Here is an 11,311-nt window from a genome sequence, read left to right as displayed (position 1 = left end):
GCCATGCAGCGGACATTCCATGGACTAAACGAGAGGTGGCACACGCACACTTCTTACGGCTCGCGTTTCGGGTCTACTTCCCACCTTTAACCACCTCGAGTTCATGGTATATACTAGTTTACTGTATTCATGGCACTGCGGCTCAACGCTCGCTAAACCTTTCTAAAACTAAGGAGGTTACACCCAGCGAATATAACGTAGCAACCCCTTCTTGTCAGATAGTGCTCAATGTACATGCCAATGGCTGCTAATGGGGATGGCAGCGTGCGCTTTAACTAAAAGCCGAATGCTCCAGTCTCTCATTCCCTCTTAGCAGCCATTGGCATGTACATTCAGCACTATCTTTTATTGTTCAACAACGCACGGAAGAAATCTCTCACCGGCACAACCTTGGAGGTCAAAATGTAATACTTGTTACACACTACAACGGCTACGAGGGATGAACGGGTGCCGCTATAAGGAGCTTCGCCCCTAAAATTATGGCTACGCGCCTAATGGGCGACATTGCGCAGTGCCTATACGCCGAACAACGAACAAGTGGCGTGCGGAGTCAACGTGATCATTACGGGAGCGCGTTCGCCAAGGCGGACGCCAGCTTTCGGCGCGAGTTTATCTAGCGGCACTTTGGCTTCGGCTGCGTGCGACGTCTGTGGTTCGAGAACAACCACTGCGATTAACGTATTGCGAGACGCATTTAACCGCTCAATACACTCCTCCTTGACAGTGATCATGCAAGGCACAATGTGCGGCATGTGAAATAAACAATGTGGTAAACCCAAACTAAATGTGTGTATAGCCTCATTAAAAAGCACGAACATGAAACTAATAATAGTGAAAGGCTTCAGAACCACGTCGGGTTGAATCTACTGCTCAACACTGGGGCCGCACGTTTCAGCTTTCGCTAGTTAACCAGTTGTACGGAGTGATTGGGCGGCGATATTTTTTTTTTTGTCCCGACCACGTCAATACAGATATCGGAACCCTCGCCCTTTTGGTTATGAGTTAAGCACCATGCCATCTCCTTACTACAACGGCACAGGAAACAGCGTTTACAAGCGATAAAATGATGACCCGCATTTCGCATATCGACAATTAAGTGACCTACGTGCAGGCGTCATTCATTGGCGTCATTGTCAGTTAGCTCTCATTAATATCGTGACTAACAAAGGAAACGAGCAGTTAAGTTTACCCTTCTTTCATTCCTACACAGAGACGACGATAACTTAGTGCAATGTAATAGAGCTGCTCAAACCTCTACGTCCGCCTATGGCCAAAAACTGCACCAGTTCGATTTGTGAAACTTGTTGCATTTCCAACGCTTTTGGGCAAACTATAGATTAAGAAAACGGACAACAAGTCTGCTTCCGCCTACCACGCGCAGCAGTCGTTCTTTTTTTCTTTTCTGGAATAAAATTGGTTGAATACCAGCGTCGTCCCTCTTCTGCGATGTTGAATTCTTTCTGCCAGCTCTTACGCTTTCTTTCGATGTCATCAAAAGTGCCGAAATTCGTGAAAATCAAGTGAAGGCCTAACTCACACACAAAAAAAATATGAACACGGGAGTATGAAAAAAGAAATAGTTTTAATAAAAAAAATGATGCATGGCGTTGGTGACAAAAATGCAATTGATATATCTTGGCTTCTTGACTAGAATTTTTAGCTGATCGACTTGTCAGCTTTGGGGTTTCACCAGGAGTGCAGCACGTAAACTTGCGACACGTTCAGTCCTACCGACTCTTCACGTCAACGCGAAGGCAGCATCCCAATCTGGAAGAACAAAAAATGGTGCAAAAATAAGGTTAAAGTGAATGAAACCGTTCCTGCTTTAGGTTCGCGCTTTAGCATCAGCCTATGAATTTAAGCTTGATTTTTCAAATCTTATAACTCCATTTTTTTTATTTGGCCACACTGGTTCACTCTCATTGCCCTAGAGCCTGTATGTTAAGAAGTTCTGACTCTTAAATAGTTTGATTGTGTTGACGGTCGTTGGTCGGGCACCCTGATAATGAGCATCAACTGCGCGGTGTCTCCAGTAAGTTAATATTACGCCATTTGCTTGACGAATTTCGCGATTTCAAAAATTACCGCCAAGTGGTGGAAACCTTCTTAGCGACAACAGGAATAAGTGATTCCGCGACAAATATCGTCACGGGGAGCACTGAGGTGGTGCATTCGTGCTTATAATATTGAACAAAGACATGTCCTACATGTACAAAGAAGTAAATGAAACCACAGGCCGGTCCTGTCATGTAAGTGCCCATCATGTCATGTACTTCTCTGTCTTCTCCTCGTCTAATGAGACGCTATACAATATTCCAAGTGAAATTGTACCACAAATTAAACCCGCTACGTGTTTCGTTGAGAGTACCGGGGTGGGGCCGCTGAAATGTTTTTCATGCTACCCGCTGCCGCGAGCTTCGACTTTTCGACAAAGACTCATTGGGCGTCACGATAATCCCCATGGGCTGTTGTAAATTTACGCGAGACCCCAAAAATGCAGGGCCGGAGCCGCAATCGCATCAGCCTTTGGTACTCCTTTGCTGAAGTCTGCACATCATTTCTAAACTTTTAGACTGAAGTACAAAGGCGGGGCATTTGGGACGTAGGGGGAGGGGATCAAGATCATGCATATCAACAAATCCTGGAAGAGATAACGACGGCAGCCAACAAGCCCCTGTTGGAAATTGAGGGGCTGTTGGAAAACTCTATCGTGTCGTCACATCTTTAAAGCTATCTCGTGACGTTTCTGCTGATGGTCATCGCGGCAAGCTTGGAGAAGCAACCACACTCCATCTCTCGACTTCAAAATTCAAAACCAATTATCTAAAACAACAATGTGGGGACCAAACGCGGGAATCGAAACAAATTACTTTAAACAAGAACGAGATTCGGGGACTAAACGACTGCATGTCCTCCCCTGCACTGACCCTCTATAATCAGAGAGAAAGTCACGGTGATCGCCACGTCTGGACACCCAGCGCCTAGAACCTGTCTGTGACGTCACGTGAATACTATGTATAGTGAATCACATGCGGTTACACCGCCACGTGCGCCTACCTTGCTACATTCCCGAGCCGACTTCATCACCAGCAATGATGAATCCCAGATCTTGACGGTGCGCCTGCTCTAGCAGCCATCTTGAGATGGTGTCTAACGGCAACGTCCAATCATTCTCGCCGATCAGCTGGTCGTTGCTGTAGTCCCAGGGTATAGAAGGAGGCAGTCGACACCCAGCGACTCCGCGAAACTCTTCGCACTCCGCGGCACCAAAGGAAGAACAGGACAATTCCGCAACCAAAGGTGTCAGATTAGTCTCCGACGAACAAGCGGGCAAAGCAGACACTTGTTAGAGTCCTCAGCGGAATAGTCCATAGATGAAAGTTCCGTGCAGTCGGACGGGAGCACTGAATTAATGGCGGGATTGGTCACTGGAGTCGACACTCGAGGATTATGGAGGCTCGTCGCGTTGGCTAGATTGAACACCCAGTCCTCGTAACTGCCCAGCTCATCAACCTCGCCTTTGTTTCCGGGCCACATCTCTTCCAGATCGACTGCAAAATTTAAACAAGAAAATGTGGTGGAGAACTTAGCCTAACATAAAGTATGACAATGTCCTAGGCGTTTATACACGAAAGCCCACTTTCAGTAGTATAAAAAAAGCTGATTAGAAGAACGAAAGAACCAAGATTGACGCAAAGAGTTATGTGGTGTTTGCCGAAGATAGACCAGCTGACGGGCGACAGCTAAACAAAGTTAAACTTCTTCCATGAAGTTATGGTAATTACAGCCTTATTGGCAGTTCATTGCGCCATGAAGTTGCTCTTAACTCTTTTAAACTTACAAGAAACAAGTGGCGTTTCGATTATACTTCTATAGTTCAATTATCATTTTATGCTGTTGGCAACATCGGGGTTGTTTCTCTGGAACTTATTTGTCGATAACTCCACCATCATCTTGTTAGCTTCTGGCCATATTACGGAGTTAATGAGCAGTCAAGTGCGAGCGTACATAAGATGCAATTACGTCGCACCATAAAACTCTGGGATATACGATTTCAGCATTTGTGCCGTCATCACTGAGCACATTACAGCATATGACTCAGAGTCAAGCTGTGCGGCTCCGGAAATATAACTTCATGGCCGTCTGCTGGATCAGCGGGAATATTCAGCTTTTTCTCGGTGTCTCGAAATCCCTAGACATAACCAGGATTGCATACTTGGTCCCGCATTCAAACTTAGAGCTAGGATTAAATACTGCAGCTTCAGTTCAGCGTGGACAACGTCTCTTCGGAACCTATTGTAGTTTTACCACCACTTACTGTCTGTCACGGTACCTCAAAACGTAGCGCCGATTCGGACACGACGTCATGAAACGTTAATACTTACGTAAAAGAGGTTGCCTGTATCTCGTATCCGGCACGTTCACCAATGCACTCGGGTTAGCCTCGCAGGGATCAGCCATTTCGTATGTCTGGCAGTCTTCTCGCAAAATCACTGAGCTCTGCAGACCTCAGTGCCCGTGTTTTACGGAGACCTTCGGCGCGGCTAGTGGAAAAGCTACTGCCCCGCCAACAGCTTTGATTGGGCCATTGAGCCGATGTCCTCTCAGTGATAGGGCGTTGACACACCTTCTCTCCGCATCTCTCCCCTGATTGGGCCGTGAGTCGGTTTTATCGTCAGTGACACCCTTCTCCCCCTCTTTCTTTATCTGGGATTACACGTACTTGCATGTGTAATCCCAAGAGTTTACAAGAATGTTCACTGAATAATTGATATGTAGGGTTTAACATCCCAAAACCAGTATATATGATTATGAGAGATGCCGTAGTTAAGGGCTACAGAAATTTCGACCACCTGGGGTTCTTTAACGTACACCCAAATTTGAGCACGCGATTACAAGAATGTGTGAATGTGTGAATCATACTCATATTGCTGTGTCATGTGTTATATTGTGAGTTTGTACTGGTGTGTTTGTGTACATATACTTACTCTGGTCACGAATTGCTACTGATTTATGTAGTGAAAATGTTGTTGAATATGAATTGCTATATGTACACCTGTTTGTATGAGAGTATTATTTTTGTGTGTACATTGCATGCGTAGACTACTGATTGATTGTCAATTCATTTTTTATACAAGTGCTTGTTTCTACTCCTGCATGGGCTCTGATTTGAGCTTGCAGTATTCGGTAAATAAATAAATAAATAATAAATAAATAAATCTTTAATTTCCCCCACTCCTTCCCCTGTGCACTAGTGTTAGGCACTGCGCTGTGCTCCCTACCGGGCTGCAAAAATTAGGCGCTTTCTTCTAATCACCACCACTACAGTTTGCCGCGTCGGACTCGCGGCCACCGTCTTCTGCTCTTCTCCTTCTTTCTGTATTTTACTCTTATATTCTGCTTGTCCCTTCTACCGTCCCATAAAAGGGACTGTGTCATGTCGCGTATTGGTAGACAGAAAGTTGGTACATTTTTTTTTCTTCAGGAACCATTAACACCACCACCACCACCACCTTTATACTGCTGAGGTGTCCTCACTGAGAGAGACACTTGCAAGGTGCACTTTTCACTTCAAGACTACCACTCCCTCTTCGCCACCCCTTTTCCCTCTCTCTGTGGTGTTGGGAACAGCACAAGCAAATCTAGAAAATAAATTTGTTCAGGGTAATACTGTCGCAACAAGAAAAAAAAAAACTTGCTGCCGCCGCTGGGAGGCGACCCTGCAAAGCTCGTAGCTGAACACACAGCTCCGGGCCGTCCGGCAGGCCGAGGATGCAGCCCGAATCCAGGAACTCAGTGCCGCCACCTGAGGTCACCAAGGTCAAACTTCCGGCCCACCGTGTCAAATAGTCTTTTCTTTTTACAGTTATAACTACCTATAATGATGACTACGACCTCCGTCGACAGCTGTTTCTCCTAGTAGTGTTTCCACGTGCATCGGGCTTTTGAAAGGAAGGAATGAGATATACGTGTGAAAAGGTATACATATGTGTTTCTAATAAACTTTGGTTGGCAGAGCGCGTTCCGTCCTTGTCCCCTTTGAAGTTACTATATATGCTACTGTTAGGTATATGTACATGCTACCTAAAAGTTACTTTATAGGCTAGCTCTAGTTCCTTTTAAAGCCTTTAGTTCCCTTGTCCCGTGTTTTGAGTCATGCGCTCAGTATTATAATGAATGATCCTTTCCGACTTGAATGATAACACGAAAATCATGGGGGGGGGGGGGGGGACTCACTGAGACCAGTTATAAGAATATAGCCTGAAGAGTAACAAGCTGTTGGCGGAGACATGTGGTGTTGCGTTGATGTCTGGGACATGCTTCTCACCTACGTATGACTTATTTGCCCTCCCCCTTCCCCCACTCCCGAGAACAACCGTCTCTTTTATCTCTGTACTGACTCATCGCCACTGATAAGAACACAATGGCCTGATCATAGTCAGGGAAGTGAGTCATAAGGCGTGAGTCATGGGCGGCTTGACGATTTCCTTGTTGGCTGAGTGAAGGGGGGAGGGTTGCCAAGGAAGCGGGAAATTTATGCATTGTTCCCATTCGTTTCACTTGCGCTTCGTGAACCGGTTGACGGAGGCGCTGCACTCCGGCATGCGTGATAATTCAAGGGGAAGCGGGAGAATGACGATTCAAGGGAAAGCACTTTACTGTTCGAAGCGAGGTCGGGTTGCCTTTGAACGCGTAGTCATAAAGCGAGATTCAGTAAAGAAGAAGAACAATGTACATGCTGGAGGGGGGGGGGGGATTGAGGAAACGATGAAACATGTTTTGATTGAATGCGGCGATATCCAACCAGATATAAATAAAATAAGATCAAAATTTATTTACATCTCGAAAGATGTGGGCAAGCTTGGGCGAAAAGCGAAACGATTCGCTTGAAGTAAGCCGAAGCCCCCATGCACAAGATATACAGTCGAGAACACAAGCATGTGCAAATACTAGCCCCCCCCCCCCCCCCCACACACACACCAAAGCAGAAATTAATGAGACGAAGTAAGCGTATAAAGCATTAGTTTTATCGATAGAGGCAGGATGTGCAAAATTTTCCAATAAGAAAAGGAGATAAAGAAATAAGGTATATGCGTGTGCGTACAACCATATATAGATGGGGCTTTGGTTTTCAGGGACAAACATGGAAAGCTAAACACATCCGCGATAGAAGCAAGTAAGAGATGGTTAGAGTACTGGTGGCAGAAAAGTAGAGATAAAGGACAGAAATAGTGGGAAAATGAGGTCATTCTGCCGGAAGAGGCAGAGAGATGAAACACAAACATATACGTTTCATTGTTATAATAAGATCCATTTAATCGATGTAGATAAGGCATTAGACCAACATTTTAAAAAGATTTTGTTTTTTTTTCTTGCGAGCCTGGTGACACTCATGCCACCGTCCCGTCATAAAGGAGACGCTCATAGCACCCACCCGTCTCACGAGTTCGACACGCCGGCGGTGGCACCGCGGTATTCGTTTCGAAAACTGCAGCTGTCGGGCAAGACTAGGCTGTGCCGAGTCCGTGCAGCACAAGACGGCTGCAGCTGCAGCACACGACACAGCCCATTGCAGACGCGTGTGGTTTTAGTGGCGCCCAACAAGTGCCACCGTAAGCCTTTTCCGGTAGTTGCACATGCCAGGCGATGTCTTTTTACGAATAATGGCCTCTACAACGCGCGAGACAGCCGACCTTAGGAATAAGGCTTGCAGGACATCTGTACACTCGTATTCGTTGTTTCCGCGCCTTGTTGCTGCTGTACTCACTGAAACATTCCGTGCACGACGTCGGCACCCAGACGGCACCACCATGAATCACTTCTGGAAGTGCCGCCATCGCTGGCGAATAAGCGTTAAGATTGTTAACGGTGAGCTAATGTTGATCCGGGCGCAACAGCTGTGAGTTGACACCTGACACCCCCCCCCCTTTCCTTCCAGTCAAAACACGTCCACCTCAAAGTCTATATTCAAACATTTGTTCGGGAACTTCGTGTACGTATTGGCATCCCTCACCAATAGGCACGCTGATCGGGGATCGGGTTCTGAACCTATATACAGAGATGAAATGAGGGGGGAGTGCATTTTGAGACAGTAGAAAAAAGCATAAAAACAGCATCTAAACAGGTGACCTGTTAACCTTTTTTTTCCCTGTCGAATCATCAATTCGTCCCTGTCTCTACCCACGAATGGTAGCCGTTGATACGGAGTTTCGATCGCAACCATTCAGCTACTACACCCTGGGCCACGCTCTCACTTTCTAATTTTCACTACGGTGATTATGTGAGCAAAAACCGTGGTGGCCTGGGCCAAACCAGAAGAAAACGAATATTTCATGCGATATGTTCAGTGGCAAAGCCGGTAGGAGGTTTGAGCTGTCAACTCTCTATCACCCTGAAATCATTGCATTATGAACAATACAAACACGTGAAAGAACACAGATTAGATTTTCCAGAGTTCAGAACAGCCAGAAAAATGCTTTTATACGCCCCTGGATTATTTCCCCGTTTAACTTGTTCTACGTGGGAACAGACTTAAACCAACATTCTTGTCTTATAGCTTTTCGTATAGGCATGGTAACGAAAGAAAGAACTAGAGGCACCTTCAAATCATTGCGCAGAAATGTGCTCCGGCACGAGCAGCAGAATAGGGCGCCATGGCACTTACCTTCTAGAGAACCACTTAGAAACAGATGATGGGTTGAGTCGGACTGAAACTGGCAGCGGCGTCAGAGTATAGACTTTCAAAAAATTTTGCGTCGTTTGTTGAAGGAGTTTCTAGGCTCACGGTTGGCATAGGTGGTACACCAGCCCGGGCTCACCTTTTCCATAGACTTTCAAAAAATTTTGCGTCGTTTGTTGAAGGAGTTTCTAGGCTCACGGTTGGCATAGGTGGTACACCAGCCCGGGCTCACCTTTTCCCTATCCCCCCGAAATATTTTTTTTGCCGTAGCTTAGAGTAAAAACTACACCCTGCAACATGGTCCCTGTCTGTGGTCCCTGTCTTACCAGAGCTATGGCTTCATAAAACATAACTAACCAACTAGCCCAAAAGTCTGTTCTCTTAAATTTCAATTGTGGTTCTTATGTTGCAAAGGCGGGGCTATAGGTTGGTCTAAAAGGCAGGCAACTGTTTCGCCTGAGCGTCTCTTAAGTGAAAGGGGTCAGTCACCAAATGCCACTCATCCCAGTGTCTCTCAGGAAAGTCATCAGGATCTGTTGCACGCTCTTCCTCATCGCCGTTGGTTCTTCAAGAAAAATGACATCCTCCAATGTCCCGTGTGTGTGTTAAATATGCGACTGTCACTTTGGTTCATGTGCGGTGCGGTGAAGAAAGGAACCAAACACTAAGTCTAGCACACATGATATATTAACAAAGAAAGCTAACTCCCGCGACAATAGACACACAAGCAGAAAGGGATCCCTGACGCGACAAAAGCGTATCTGTAGTCCTGAGTGGGCTCACAGATTTCACAACAGGCCAGCGGTCGACCCTCCTCAGTCGCTGGTCGTATACGTAAAATGCGGTGCGGCATCCGATGCATCAGGGGACGTGGTGGCAGAATTGACGTGCATGTCGGTAGGATCGGTACCGCCAAGAAACCATCCATGTACTGGACAGGAGTAGTGCGGCTGAGGCATCAGCGGTCGCAGAAACGCGGCCAGTCAGGAGGCTGCCCAGCGGTAGTCCCGAGTAGCCCTCACTAACATAAATCGCATCTCGAACGCTGTCTGCCTGCGTGGCCATGCTTCCAGTATGTGTGTTTGTTTCCCTGGAATCGTGACTCACACCCACTCAGGGGATTGGCCAAGAAAGCGTAGTGCTTTCTTTCTGTGAGTATTATACCTATGTGTAAAAATGAATTTGTAGTATAGTATGACTAATGTAAGGAAAGTCACATAAAGAGAGAGCAAAAAAAAATGGAAACGTCAATTTGAGAAATGTTGAGATTTCAGGTGCTGTGATGACCACTCAGCTGCGTTTACTTTACCTCACCATTTAGAACTTTTTCAGATAATAAATAGTAACTATTTCATTGAAGATCACAATGACATACGTTTGGATGCCTGAATATAATCGCGAATGGCATTGAAAGCGTCCCTGTGGCAATGTCCCAAAAGTGAGGCACCAAAGTTAAGTGCAGTTTCCGCCGTCAATGTAACGCCTATTTTCAGCAATTGATTAACTCAAAGTTTTTTCTAGGTATAGCGTGTCGGCGACAATAAAAAAATGTTCAAACGATTCCATTTCTCCGCAGAATGTGCAGAGGGTTTGTTTGTTTGTTTGTATCCTTTAATCCATGGCTCGTACCCACTCTGGGGGATTGGCCAAGAGAACAAACAAGAGAACAAATAGAGAAGCGCAGAGGGGTGCTTCTCGCTTCTTCCTCTGTTTTTCTTTTTCCTTCGCCGCCAGCACGCGCTTTCTTTTTAGCCGCTGCGTGGGTTCTCGTTGTCTTCGTTCTTCTTTCACTACACCGTGCTCGTGACAACCTTTCTGCAAGCTGCGTAGCATCTGTGTCCTTTCTCTGTCAAACTGCGGGCACAGCCAAATGAAATGTTCGATGTCACCGATTGCACCACAAACGGCACAAAACTGGGAAGTGCCTTACCCAGTCTTGAATGACTAAGACGGCGTGTATGCGGAGACGGTTCTTATTCGATAAAGCAGCGTCGCTTGATCTCTAAAAAGTCCATGGATTACGCATGACTAATGCGGAAGCTTGTGGATCGTCCTGAAGTGATTGCGTATTACATTCTAGGTAGTTGTTCTGGTAAGTTTTAGGGGCTCTTATTTTTTGGGACGCAAGTTCGCGCTTCGTGTGCAAAGGCATCAGCCTTAGGTTGCCTTCAATTCAATTTCAACGGGGGATGGGATCCACTGAAATTTTACATCGAAGCTTCTGCCAATCAGGTGTTTAATGAGCGCGATTGTCTTGTGAATCCTTCTAGAGGTAGCCCTCGATGCAGTCGTTGTAACGCCTACTGTGAATCAGTCAGCACTATCACATCTCGTGCAGAAAGTGTTTGCAATTTTCGCAAAGATTGTTGTGCTTTCTACTGTTGTGAACGACACAACATGATTTAGGCGGCCTGACCATGACACGCGCAGGGAGGGTATGCAGAAAGCCGCTATGCAGCTATCCGTTTGTGTGCACACCAATCCATCCGTGTAAACTTGTAGGTGACCACGATATACATGGTGCTCAAATGGTCCAACAACAGAAACTTTGCTTCCTCAGCTAGAACCGTGCTTTTCGTCGGCACTTTAGGGACCCTGAAGTTACATGCAACGTCCATAAAGGACCATGGT

Source organism: Rhipicephalus microplus, unplaced genomic scaffold, assembly GCF_043290135.1.
Source record: "Rhipicephalus microplus isolate Deutch F79 unplaced genomic scaffold, USDA_Rmic scaffold_56, whole genome shotgun sequence".
Taxonomy (NCBI): domain Eukaryota; kingdom Metazoa; phylum Arthropoda; class Arachnida; order Ixodida; family Ixodidae; genus Rhipicephalus; species Rhipicephalus microplus.
Note: the sequence above shows the minus strand (reverse complement) of the source record.